Below are 14859 nucleotides of genomic sequence, written 5' to 3' on the forward strand. Positions count from 1 at the left end.
CCTTATTTTCATTGTTGATCCAACTCAATAGTTTAATTACAAGTTAAACACATATCCACTTTTTTCCTTTATTATTCCTTTTACCAGTTTCTGCCTAGTTGACAGTCTATTTTCTCATTAAAAACATTTTTAAGTCTAACATTTAATCACATGTCTTTGCCATACAGATCACATACTATTTTAAATGACTGTATTTAGTGAGAGGCATAACCTAAGGATACAATTAGAAACACAAAGTCCAGTTCTTCCCAAATTAATGTCTCAGTTGCATGAAATTTAATTCTAAATATGACAACTGTATATAATTCTTGCTGAGAGTGTAATCAGAACATTAATTATTTTAGTTTAAGTATTATGGGTAAAGCAGACAAAAGAGGTATGAATACTTTATAAGTATTAATTGTAATTTTATTTGCTGTTTAATTATTCAATTTTTTTCAAAAAGGCTAGTAAATATAACAATGGTTTTCAAAAGGGAAGGTATATAAAAATCACGTGGAAAGCTTTTCAAAACACTTATGTTCTACTTGGGGTATCTGTACTAGAGTCGGGGAGGAAAAACAAAGAACGTGTATTTTGAGAAAAGCAGCTTCCCAGATGAGTCCCTAATAATACAAGCCCTTGAGAAACACTAGTTAGCTTCCTAGGGGCATGGCAGGGGCAGCACAGCACACCCACATGCTCGGGATTAGAGCATATCCACCGTCTGGCCCATATGTGTGTTCAATAAACATTTTTTGAAAGAAAGTTTAAATTCTTTAGTTTAAGATACCAAGCTCTTCCAAAATCTGGTCCCTACTTTACTGCTCTTGCCTTATCATATATCACAACAGGCCTTTCTCCCTGTTAAGAAAAATGAACCAAAACTGGGAATAAGGTGAATCAAGAACTGTAATCCTTTGAATGTATAATAAAATATCCTCCCCAAGATATTTCATTATGGTACCATTTCATTATGGTACCTATTGATTAGGGCCTGGTTACATGAAGCTTTTCTTTTGTTTGTTTGTTTGTGTTGTTGTTGTTTTGAGAATGGCAGGGAGAGACAGGAATATCAAGCTGCTGCTGTATATGCCCTAACCAGGTAACTGAACCGGCAACCTCCATACTCTGGACAACACTCCAACCAACCGAGTTATCCAGCCAGAGCTTAATATATAATATATACATTTTTTAAAGTTAATTTTAATTTATTATGTTAACATGGATTAAAGTATCCCACTGAATATAACACCCTCCCAACCTCCCCCATGTCCCTATTTACACCCCTTTTGCCCGCCTTCCCCTAACTCCCAGTTTTTGTTTTTGTCTTTTTGATTGATTGATTCTTACAGACAGAGAGAGGAAGGGTGAGAGAGGGGAGGAGGAAAGGAAGCATTCATTCATTGTTCCACTCAGTCATGCACTCACTGATTGCTTCTCATGTGTGCCCAAAACCAGGATCAAACCTGCAAGTTTGTCTTTTCGGGAGGATGCTCTTAACCGACTGAGCTACCTGGCCAGGGCCAATTTGTAGATTTTTTTTTTTAATTTTATTTATTCATTTTAGAGAGGAGAGAGAAAGGGAGAGGGAGAGACAGAGAGGGAGAGAGAGAGGAGAGAGAGACAGAGAGAGAAGGTGGGGAGGAGCAGGAAGCATCAACTCCCATATGTGCCTTGACCAGGCAAGCCCAGGGTTTCGAACCGGCGACCTCAGCATTTCCAGGTCGACGCTTTATCCACTGCGCCACCACAGGTCAGGCCAATTTGTAGATTTTTATTTGGTAGAGATAATTTCTGTCCAGCAGAATCCAAAGGTTTTACTACCTGTAGGACATTAACCAATTTTGTTTAGCAATTCATTTCAATGTTCTTTAATGGCTACATACACTCAATTCCTCAAATGATCTTGGAATTAGCTTTACCATCCAGCTATTTCCCTAATAATGAATTAAATAAATCTATGACATATCATCATTCTATATTTGTCTGGAAGGAGTGGAGTGGGCAAGGAAGAATAAAAGAGCACATGACATACTACCAACAGAGGGACTGCCTATCTGGCCAGCACAGGGCTCTTAACTAGTTTTGAATGTGAAAGCTTTGAGTGGTAAAATCCCCTTCCAGTAAGCCAAGGGCCCTACCTTTCTTCAGTGCATTCACACATCTATATTAATTGCCAGGGCCATCCTGAAGGCATTTGAGCTTTTGACTCAGTTGGGTCCAATTATGTTATATGTTTGTGGAAGCGGCACCACAGAAGAGCTAAGAATACCTGCCAAACTGCTAACAGTTATTTCAGGCAGGTACACAAGAAGACTATTTGTGAGGGGAGAGTATTGGCTTCTCATTTGTACAACCCTGTGGTGTTTGATTTATATCATCAAGAAGATAAAAGTTTTCATGTTTTTATAGTTTGAAAAGAAAGTCCTAAAAGGGATATTTTAAAAGAAAAATAAATTAGAAAACAGCTTACATGGAAAAGGTATATTCATGGTTTAAGAGGTAATTTGGAGAACTGAAAAACTATAATTACTGTAGCTTTGTTCCTACAATAAATCTTTTTCTCTTAGTAAATAGTAAGAAACACTGTAATTTCAATCTGGGGAAAAAAAACTGTTAAGGTTTAATATTATCCTAAAGTAACTGCTACAATAGTAAGTTCAGGCCCAAATTGTTAACTATCTAGGGTTCTTTTTTTTGTATGTGTGACAGAGACAGAAAGAGAGACAGAGAGAGGGACAGATAGGAACAGACAGATAGGAAGGAGAGAGATGAAAAGCCATCAGTTCTTTCGTTGTGGCTCCTTAGTTGTTCATTGATTGCTTCCTCATACGTGCCTTGACCAGAGGGGCTACAGCAGAGCGAGTGACCCCTTGCTCAAGCCAGTGACCTTGGGCTCAAGCTGGTGAGCCTTGCTCAAACCAGATGATCCCATGCTCAAGTCAGTGATCTCAGGGTCTCGAACCTGGGTCTTCTGTGTCCCAGTACGACCTCTATCTACTGCACCACCGCCTGGTCAGGTTAGGGTTCATTTTAATTATGAAAGATTTTTTTCTTCTTCTAAAGGAAGGCAAAGGAAACCTAGAGCAAAATCACTATTACACTGATGTGTTCGCTACCGAGTGTTCCTTTTCCTCCTTATAGTTGTAAATATTCACACGGTATGGATTATTCCATACTCTAATTCAGGGGTCCCCAAACTTTTTACACAGGGGGCCAGTTCACTGTCCCTCAGACTGCTGAAGGGCCACCACATACAGTGCTCCTCTCACTGACCACCATGAAAGAGGTGCCCCTTCTGGAACTGCAGCGGGGGGCCAGATAAATGGCCTCAGGGGGCTGCATGCAGCCCACAGGCCGTAGTTTGGGGTCACCTGCTCTAATTGTTCCACTATCGTATAGGTATACTGAATGCATTTCTTCCTGTTACTGAATTTAGAACAGTATATTCTAAATCTGGCCTTATACTAGCTAAATTATCTCATTAAGATTAATTAATTTTTTAATTTTTCAATTTCAAGTTTTAAAAATAGTATCCTAAGGCTGAGGAGAGGAAGGAATGGGGAGGAACGGCTTAATAGGTCTGGAGTTTATTTTGGGGTGATTAAAATGTCTTGAAATTAGGTAAAGGTGGTGGCTGTAGATTTACTAAGCATCACTGAATTGCTCACTTTTAAATGGTTAATTTTGTTATATGAATAGCACTTCAATAAAACAAATTAGATAAACAAGTAAATAAATAGATACTTAAGACAGGGATGAGGAGACAATGAAAGGGAATACTGACTTTAAAAATCATTGGAAACAAGTGACTGTACCTTTTAGTATATCTCAAAAGAGACATCACATTCTGAATAAAGATACAGGATTTTTTTTTTCTTATGGGAGAGACAGATTGTCAGAGAGAGGGACAGATAGGGACAGACAGACAGGAAGGGAGAGAGATGAGAAACATCAATTCTTTGTTGCGGCTCCTTAGTTGTTCATTGATTGCTTTCTCATATGTGCCTTGACCAGGGGGCTAGAGCAGACCGAGTGATCCTTTGCTTGAGCCAGCAACCTTGGGCTCAAGCTGGTGAGCCTTACTCAAACCAGATGAGCTCGCACTCAAGCTGGCAACCTCGGTGTCTCGAACCTGGGTCCTCCACATCCTAGTCCAATGCTCTATCCACTGCGTCACTGCCTGGTCAGGTAAGATACCCGATTTTTTTCTTCATAAACATTTACAATAAGAAAGGGAACACAATGTATATGATAGGACAGTTGATCTTGGCTATTTAACGGACAGCACTCTCTGAAGACTTAATACTTTCATACTGAAAAATTATTTGAAGGCCAGGAAGCTACAGTGAATAGGGTATAATGGGGCATTCTAAAGCTATTTATTGCACTGCTTTGGGGACTCTTACTTTATCTATACACACCTTACCCAAATTAAGAACCTTTAACATACCCAAGACAATTATAAAATAAAATGAAAAATACTGGCTTTAAATTAAACTAATTCTCAATTATTATGGATAGACCATCTCATAGCTTGAATAAAAGGTACAAATAAAATCATTTATTTTAGTCACCTTATGGGGAAATATTATTTTAAAAGTTTCAATTTATAGACAGATGAGTTCAAAAGTTTATCTGCAGGATGAACCCATTTCCCAAGGGAACAGTATTAGAGCTTTCCAGTCTCCTCCGTAAAACTCTAAAGAGAGAATAAAATCATAGTCACTACAATATTTTTAAGCTATAAATATACTATCTATTCAGTAAAACATAAAAATACTAAAGATTTCTTATTTCTTTTTTTTTTTAAACATTGTTTTCTAAGGTTTTCAATTTATTCATTTTAGAGAGGAGAGAGACAGGGGGAGAGAGAGACAGAGAGAGAAGGTGGAGAGGAGCAGGAAGCATCAACTCCCATATGTGCCTTGACCAGGCAAGCCCAGGGTTTTGAACCGGCAACCTCAGCATCTCCAGGTCGATGCCTTATCCACTGCGCCACCACAGGTCAGGCAATTCCTTATTTCTTAAAACTGAAATACTGGTACTTGAAAGAGAGTACTATGGATGGAAAGTTGCAGTCAAAATGCTAAGTCTGAGAATTTATAACAGCTTCTACATATTACACCTAGTTACACTTCAAGGTCATGTTAAGGCAAGGAAGCCATGTAGTATATTTCTCACACTGTTACACTTGGCCACAGTAGGGTCACTGGACCTCATAAATGCAGTCTTCTCTTCTTTAAAGTTACTCCCTCCTCCAGCAACTTCTCTCCTTTGCTTAGATTCTTCCAACCCCAAGTTCAGCATCTCTTCTCTGAGTCCCTGGACATCTCAATCTGAACGGCGGCACTAACTAGGCTCCCTCTACCTTTCTCCTTCAGCTGTAGCTGCAGAACCTTCCTTTGGCCCAGTTCTCCCTGCAGCCACAAGCTCTGCAAGTTTGGAGGGAGTGGAGAATCCTGATCCTCTCCTAAGCCAAGCCCATTCTCCGAATTTAGAGGCTGTTAACACATGCTGGGCAGGGGTGGAGGAGCCCAGGCCTCTAAAACCTGCTCACAATGAGATCTTCTTCCTAAGACCTCCTGGCAACCAGGAGGTGAGAATTGATGGGGGGCGGAGGAAGGGAAAAGGCATCCAAATGATCAATAGACCAAAGTGGTTTTCCTCCCTACTAGTCCTGGGAAAAAGAGTCACAGTCTGCTCCTTTATCAAGAGACAAAGAAGGGCAGAAAACCAGGGGGTTCTATATGTAAAGGAGCCTATTTCCACAGGAATGTTTTCAGTTTGTGTTCAGGAGACAAGGAGTTCATAAGACAAACTGCATCCACACCAAACATAACATTCTTTCCACATAACCACCAATCTTCAATATCCTTTGTATTCACTATAGAGAGCCTAATAATACAGAGTACATTTGATATTCAAGGCTTATCAACAGTTCTCCTGGAATTCTAAAGCATTTTTTATAAAACATCATGCACTAATGCTTATGATACAACTTAGTCACTGTCTCTGCACACAAAACAGTTCAAGCACACAGCACTAACAGGCAAGCCATTTATAGTGCATACATTATTCAATAGTTACTGCAACTGGGAGCGAGGTCCTTTATCTTCTAAAGAATTCAAAAGGTGAAGATCCAATGACTGGGATTCTAGTCCTGGTTCTTCCATTACCGGCTATAGAACTGAGAATATCACTACTCTTTCTGGGTCTTTTTCTTCATCGTAAAATGAAGACTAGGTGATGAGCGTGCCACTTCTAGTTATAAAATTATTCAAAGAACATAAGGCAAAAAATAGATGAAACCATGTCATTTTCTGTCATCTCCCCTATAGCTAAAATTCTTTCAACTCCACTTTCCACCTAATTTTCTTAAAAGGCTTAACGAAAATGGTTAATTGCTAATGTAGCATAATTTCTATACTAATGGTCAGTTTTTTTCCCCCTGCCTCCCACATGCCTGAGAGGCAAACACATTCTGACCACACATACACATTGTCCAAGAGTAACAGCAACTCACTGCAAAAGCAAGGGTGGCAGGTTTGCAACCACTGTTCAAAACCATCATATGCAACATGCTGCTACAACAGTAAAATTCAGAGCATACCCCACCTCCCAACACATGTAGAACTTTTAAAGTGCAACATTCTAAAAATATCAGCAACTCATAAAAAAATACCCATACATGATAAACGTTTTTTATTAAATTCATTATCTAGTTAAAATTAACTATTACATACTATGTGCAAAGTATTATTGCAACCACTTTATGAATATTATTTCACTCACTCCTCTACAATCCAGGGAGGTGCATACTATTATTTGGCATGTTTGTGAGGCAAAGAGAAGTTATCTAACTTGCTTAGTACAGAATTGGAACTCATACTCATAACAGTGTTTGAAATCATGGACTGCTGCAAAGCAGTAAGTCTGGAAGGCTATCATTTTAGTTTTAAAAAGACTCCATTCTTTGTGTTTCTGTGTATACATTACATTACATACCTCAATATAAATTTTTTTTTCTTTCCGAAGTTAGAAGTGGGGAGGCAGAGAGACAGACTCCCGCATGCGCCTGACCAGGATCCACCGGCATGCCCACCAGGGGGCAATGCTCAGCCCTTCTAGGACATTGCTCCACCGCAATAGGAGCCATTCTAGCACCTGAGGCGGAGGCCATGGAGCTCAGCACCCGGGTCAACTTTGCTCCAGTGGAGCCTTGGCTGTGGGAGGGGAAGAGACAGAGAGGAAGGAGGGGGTGAAGGGTGGAGAAGCAGATGGGCACTTCTCCTATGTGCCGTGACTGGGAATCAAACCCAGGACTTCCACACACCTGTCCGATGCTCTACCGCTGAGCCAATCAGCCAGGGCAATATAAATTTTTAAAAGTCTGTGAAGGGTATATAGTAACTATGAACAGTTATGTAAAAGGAATGAAATGAGCATTAGAGAAACATGAACCTACTTCAACTATACTGCTTGAATCTTTTCAGAAAGCATTACTTCTTTTATAATAAAAATAAATTATAAATGCCTTAAATTTAAAGATACTTATATTAAAGTTGTCCTAACAAAAGGAGCTTATTCTAAATTAAGCATGAGTGGTAACTTAAAACAAAATCCAAGACTACAATTCTGTGAGTTTGTAAAAATTTAATCAATAAAAACAATATTTTTGCAGCTGTTATTCAAAACACACACATACACACATACCATAAAAGTATCAATAATAAAAGTGTTATTCTTCTTGAAATTGGAGGATAGGGCAGTATGACCAGAAAATTCTATAAATATTCTAGTACATATAAATAGAAATATATTCCAGGACTAACCCAGATTACCCTTCAACTGATATATTTTTAGATTTTTAAGAGCAAGTCATATAATCATCTTTATACATACCATAAATGCTCTTTGAACTATATGCTCACAAACCTATTCTATGCCAGAAGTCCTATCTTCAACATGAATCCTCTGAAATTACTGGTGGAAGAAATTGGTAAAGTCACATAAAGAGAGCAGGAACTGGGCCATAATGCAGCCCAGAAAAGAAAAAAACACAGAGAAACAGATTTTTTTTTTTAACTGAGAGAGAGAGAGAGACAGGAAAGGAGAGAGATGAGAAGCATCAACTCATAGTTGTGACACTGGTCGTTCATTGAATGCTTTCTTATATGTGCCTTAACGGGGGGGGGGGGGGGGGCTCCAGCCAAGCCAATGACCCCTTGCTCAGGCCAGTGACCTTGTGCTTCAAGCCAGCAATCTCTGAGCTCAAGCCAGTGACCTTGGGGTTTCAAACCTGGGTCTCAGCGTCCCAGGTCAATGCTCTATCCACTTCACCACCACCTGGTCGGGCAAGGAGTTATCTCTTTAAAAGACACAGGAGGTACCCAGGGCCAAAAGATGATACAATGCAGAGTTTTAGAAACTAAGCAGAGATCTAAATAATGTAGGAAGAAGAAACCAAGAATAAGCACCAAATTCAAAGTGGTTGGGAGTGGAAGTTTGGACTCAAGGCCACGATCATGGAACCAAGAATTCACAACCAAGGCAAGGGTGGTGATTACGAAGCAAAGCTCATCTTGGTTGCCTTCCTACTCTGCCCCAATGAGAATCTTTTTCACCTTCCTCTTTCTGGCATTCCCTCTCGCCTCAGTCCCATTCTTATTCAAGGCTAAAAATCCATTTCTCCTGAATAAGTAAATTGTTTTCTGGTAAAGTCACAGTTCAGTACTTCCCATAACCACTCTCTTTCTGTTTAATAGTCCTCTGATAGATTAAAGATGGCTACAAATCTTTCACACTCTTCTCATTGAGAGACAGGTCTACATTCTCATTCCTTATATCTGGGCAGTTTCTGTAACTGCCCTGACCAACTGAATGGCAGAAGTGACTGTGTCAATTTGTAGGTCTAGGCCTTTAGAAACTGACAGCTTCCTCTTGCTATTTCTTAAAATGCTAGCTCTTAGGGAAGCCAGCACCATGTAAGAAGTCTGATGATCACCTTGAGACCAACATACTGTGAGAAGCCCAAACTTCATGGAGAGACCTTGGAGAATAAGGCACCATTTTTTAAGGTGGGGGAGACTGGGAAAGGAAGAAAGACAGAGACAGAGACCAGGGAGAACAGAGGCTCCAGACTATGAATTAAGAAGCCATCTTGGAAGAGGATGCTCCAGTCCCAGGACTCTAGCTAATGCAACATCAGCCAAATTCTTCCTGAATTCCTGATCCAGAAAAATCATAAGCACAACAAAATGGCTGTTTTAAGCCACTAAGGTGTAGTATATAGCTTATTATGCAGCCATAGATAACCAGACCACCACCTGTAGAAGAAAGAATATCAGATATACTGATACAGCATTAATCACTCACCCCTATCAAACAACTCACTGGAACAACTGATGCTGTTATTTAGAAGTGAGGATGGGAACCTTCAAGAGGTGCTACTTGATAGGAATCAGAACTATTTAATTTTTAAAATTTATTTATTGATTTTAGAGAGGGAGAAGAAGGGTCAGAGATAGAGAGAGAGAGAGAAACATTGACTTCTTGTTCCACTTATTTATGCATTCATTGGTTGATTCTCAAATGTGCCCTGACCAGGGATCACATTGCAACCTTGGCATATCAGGACAGTGCTCTAATCAACTGAGCTACCTGACCAAGGCAGAATTAAAACTACTTAAAGACCTGACTATCCCCTCTGCAACAGAGGCAGTAAGAATAAAGACATAGCAATCTATCTTCAACATAGCTGCCATCATCCTTTGGACTGACTCTTTGTGTATCCCATAAATATTTTAATAACTCAAAACCAGATGTGTTCTCACTACCATAGGAAACCTAACGCTTTCTTGAGCACACCAAAAAAACCAAAAACACTCCTAATGTCCTATATTGTAAAAACGAGCTTTAAAATCTCAAAAACACTATTCCTATAGCAACCCCAAATTCTGGATAAAATCCTTAAGAAGGTGCCATTGGCATTTGTAGGAATTCCTTTTCTCTTCATTAAGCTACAAAGCTTTGCCTGGCCAGGAGGTGGCGCAGTGGAAAGAGTGTCAGACTGCGATGCGGAAGGACCCAGGCTTGAGAGCCCGAGGTCACCAGCTTGAGCGCGGGCTCATCTGGTTTGAGCAAGGCTCACCAGCTTGGACCCAAGGTCTCTGGCTTGAACAAGGGGTTTCTCGGTCTGCTGAAGGCCCACGGTCGGGGCACATGTGAGAGAGCAATCAATGAACAACTAAGGTGTTGCAACAAAAAGCTGATGATTGATGCTTCTCATCTCTCTCCGTTCCTGTCTTTCCCTATCTATCCCTCTCTCTGACTCTCGCTCTGTCTCTGAAAAAATAAATAAATAAGTAAATAAAAGTAAATAAAGGAAAAAAAAAAGCTACAAAGCTTTATCCTTCCTTCCTTTTGCCTCTCTGGATTATGTTCTTTAAGAAGCATTTTGGAAAACCAGATTTTATTGAAGGTTGGATTTGAAACACTGACTTTGAATAGAAAGTTGAGAACATCCTAATCCATCTCTGTTTCCAATTATATTTTTACCCTTAGGGGTCAGGAACCTTTTTGGCTGAGAGAGCCATGAACGCCACAAATTTAAAATGTAATTCGTGAGAGCCATACAATATGTTTAACACTAAATACAAGTAACTGTGTGCATTTTATGTAAGACCAACACTTTTAAAGTACAATAAGTCTCTGAATTCTTTTTAATAACATTGTTATGCTGTTGCTAACCAATGATGAATAAAGTACTTCTTACCATTAATGCGACTTCTGGTGCTGCATGGTTTTGCTGATGGCTCTGTAGTCTGGTTGATACATGGTGAGGTTAAGCTTCATGCAAGCGTTGAGACTTCCATCCATTAAACGTGATTGTAGGTTGGTCTTAACGTTCTTTAGATGTGAGAAAGACTGCTCACATGCATACGTAGAGCCAAACATTGTCAGTACAGCAATACTCACACGCTGCAGTGTGTGGTATGTGACGGAAAGCGCGTTCCAAGTTTTGACAATCAGCTGGTCCGTGTGTTGAAGGTTTTTCATTTCTCCCCACTTATGTTTGCTCACCAACTCTGCTTGCTGTTGTGCAAGTCTTTCCAAATCTTCATTCAGTGACTTGAATTTATTCACCCACATGTCTGAGGCCTTAGAGGTTTTGAGCTACAAGCTGCTTGTAGCTCAAAATCTCTGACAGAGACACCGGGGATGTAACTCAGGTCGGCGCTGTCCATTGCACACTCGTGTGGATGGGTGATAAACTTAAAGAGACGAGTGCGCTCACAAAATTCTCCAAAGCGCGCTTTGAATGACTGCAGGAGATTAGATGCGAAGACTGCTAGCTGCTGGAGATCAAGATGTTGAGCAGGGTCACTTGCTGTGCATGCATCTTTAAACTCTCCCAGTTTTTCAAAGTGTAGTAAATGACCTGTTTCAATGTCAGCGATGAAGAGTTCCAGCTTGTTTTCAAATGCAAACACTGCTTGTTGAAGAGATAAGACTGTATTTCCAACACCTTGCATTTTCACATTGAGCTGGTTCAGATGTTCAGTCATGTCCACGAAACAGTAGAACTTCAGGAGCCACTCAGTGTTAGCTAACTCAGGATGCTCGACGTTTTTCATTTCAAGAAAAGTCCAGATATCGCTCAGACAAATCGCGAAACGGCTGAGCACTTTCCCTCTTGACAACCAATACACATTGCTGTGCAGAAGTAGACCACGATAATTATTCCCAACTTCATCCAGCAGTGTTTTAAACTGGCGATCATTTAAAGCTTGGGCAACAATAAAGTTGACCACCTAAATGACCAGTGACATCACCTCACCAAGCTGCTTGCCACACGTTTGAGCACAAAGCGCCTCCTGATGTAGGATGCAGTAAAAACTTAGGATGGGTCTCTTTTCATGTTCACGAAGAAGTGCTACGAATCCTCTGTTTTTCCCCACCGTGCATGGAGCACCATCAGTAAACACCGAAATAAATTTATCCATCCATAGATTTTTTTCTTTAGCAAACTCAGTGAAAGACTTGAATAAATCCTCCCCTCTTGTCTCTTTCATAGGCAAAACAGCAAGACTTTCCTCACATAGTGTGTCACTGACAGCATACCTTGCAATCACACTGAACTGAGATAAATGGCTTATGTCTGTTGACTCATCCAAAGCGAGAGAAAAGAATGGTGCTGCATTTATGTCCTTCACTTGTGTTGCCTCAATTTGATTTGCCATCATGATGGTACAATCGTGAACAGTTCTTGCCGACAGAGGCATGTCTTTTATTCATTTGATTATCTTGTTTTTATCTAAACAGTCGTCAAAAAGTTCACTGGCAACATCAAGCATGAATGTTTTGGCATACTCCCCATCTGTGAATGGCTTTCCGTTTCTCACAATTGCTAAAACACCAGCAAAGCTAGCCGAATTCCAGTCACCTTGTTGGGTCCAAACACAGAGTTGCTGCTGACTAGCTTGCACTGAGCACAGTAGCTCTTGACATGCTTTCTTCCTGCTGTCCCCTGCTGGATATTTCAATGCAAATGTAGTATGGCGTGTGTCGAAGTGCCGCTTTATATTTGACCGTTTCATCGATGCAATTTTATCATTACATATTAGACACACTGCAGAACCTGCTCTCTCCACAAAGGCGAATTCCTCTGTCCAATCCTGCTGAAAAGTACGATACTCCTCATCTTTTTTTCTTTTAGCCATCTTCTTCATCAAAAGGGTTTCTGCAATTAGCTAGCTGACTACTTGATTAAAAGGAGGGAAGTTTACCTCCTGACCTCACAACGACCCGTGTACCTTACGAATTATCCAATAAGAATTTGGTGTTGTCCCAAGGGATAGCTGTGATTCACTCCAGCCACCCACAACCATGAACATGAGTGGTAGGAAATGAATGAATTGTAATACATGAGAACGTTTTATATTTTTAACGTTATTATTATTTTTATTAAAGATGTGTCTGCGAGCCAGATGCAGCCATCAAAAGAGCCACATCTGGCTCATGAGCCATAGATTCCCGACCCCTGGCCTAAGAGCTCTGACATATTCCTCAGCCAGCCTGACTTGATCCCCATCACACCCAGTAATGTCTGATCCCAGCCTTTGAAGCTGGGATCAAGAGTGCACATCCTAACCAGAATCCCAGAATTTCTGAGGAAATACTCACACTTCTCTCTTAAAGCTTTCAGCAAATTGTTGTACAGAGGCCCAGAAAGAGGAGGTAGGCATGGGGCACTGTGACCAAAACTCTGTTCCACATCAATATAATTGAACTAGGCAGAGGCCTTGATCACTGCCCTTGACCTCTAACCCTGCCAAAAGAACTTCTTCTTTCTTTAGTACAAAAATGTACCAAACTGACTGGGCTACCCTCATAGAAATGTAACTGTCACTCTGTAGACTCAACATGTTAAAGGACATGATATGTATATAATGAAGCAAGCAGGGGCTTCAGAAACAACAACTTAGTTTACCTTCTAGCTTTACCATTCTCTTATTCTATGACCTTGGGAGTTGTTCCAGAGCCTACTTCCTCATCTGTAAAATAGGACAAATACCACCTCTACTAAATGGCCATGGTAAGGATTTCATGAGACAAACAATATAAAGTGCACAGCAAAGGGTCTAACAAATAGAAAGCACCCAGTGACTGCCAGTTCCTTTTCCCTGAAAAAATATTTTATTTATTTATTTATTTTTTGTATTTTTCTGAAGCTGGAAATGGGGAGAGACAGTCAGACAGACTCCCCGCATGCGCCCGACCGGGATCCACCCGGCACGCCCACCAGGGGGTGACGCTCTACCCACCAGGGGGCGATGCTCTGCCCCTCCGGGGTGTCGCTCTGCCGCAACCAGAGCCACTCTAGTGCCTGGGGCAGAGGCCAAGGAGCCATCCCCAGCGCCCGGGCCATCTTTGCTCCAATGGAGCCTCGCTGCAGGAGGGGAAGAGAAAGACAGAGAGGAAGGAGAGGGGGAGGGGTGGAGAAGCAGATGGGCGCCCCTCCTGTGTGCCCTGGCCGGGAATCAAACCCGGGACCTCTGCACGCCAGGCCGACGCTCTACCACTGAGCCAACCGGCCAGGGCCTGAAAATATATTTTAAAGAAGGAAATGGCTATCAGCGGTTCCTTCAGGTGGCTGCTATTATATGCAATACAGGTAACATATGTCCATATATCCACATAGATCATGACTACCAAGTTTCAGAATTTTTTCTCTTAGTTTATACTCATTAAAAGAAATTACAGCTGATAATTCCTTTTTACAGAAAAATTCCATATATGTAAGTCACATTAATGTCAGCAAAATCCCTCAGACACACCTTCTATATCTGACCAAAAATTAAAGTATATTCAAAACATCAAATGAATGAGATAAAATACTCAATTTTAATAAGCTTACTTCAAAGTTGATGTAACTACCATAACCATCAGAATCATTAAATTTTATATATGCAATGTAAAACCCCTTAGGAAGCAAATGCATATTAGAAACACATTTTGAGAGATGTGCAAGGAAGTTTAGATACATTTAAGTTAGTGCAGAAGCAACAATTGTCCAATCATACTGAAACATACTGAACTCGGAGGTATTCAGAATACAGATTAAGTCGTGATTGACCAATGTAATCAATTAAAATATACCTTAGTCCAATATCCAATACAATAGGATTATAGGACAAGTCATTTAAAAATATTCTTAAATTTCTAGTTTTCATTTCAGCAAATAAGTAAATATGAATGATTTCAAGATTTAAGATATGGTAGTCCGCTTATTTTTAGTGACTAGTTGGGTTTAAGCTTCAACTCTAAATAATTCACTTCTTTATCCACCTTATTACCCACTTCTCTTTAAGG

At 40.4% G+C, this 14859-nt stretch overlaps 1 protein-coding gene across 1 annotated transcript in view; it reads right to left on the minus strand.

Annotated features, from left to right (window-relative positions):
* USP3 (ubiquitin specific peptidase 3) overlaps window positions 1-14859 on the minus strand; it is a 111137-nt gene that overhangs the window by 74251 nt on the left and 22027 nt on the right. The window lies entirely within an intron of this gene.

This window comes from Saccopteryx leptura, chromosome 6 (genome assembly GCF_036850995.1).
Source record: "Saccopteryx leptura isolate mSacLep1 chromosome 6, mSacLep1_pri_phased_curated, whole genome shotgun sequence".
In the NCBI taxonomy this organism is placed as follows: Eukaryota; Metazoa; Chordata; class Mammalia; order Chiroptera; family Emballonuridae; genus Saccopteryx; species Saccopteryx leptura.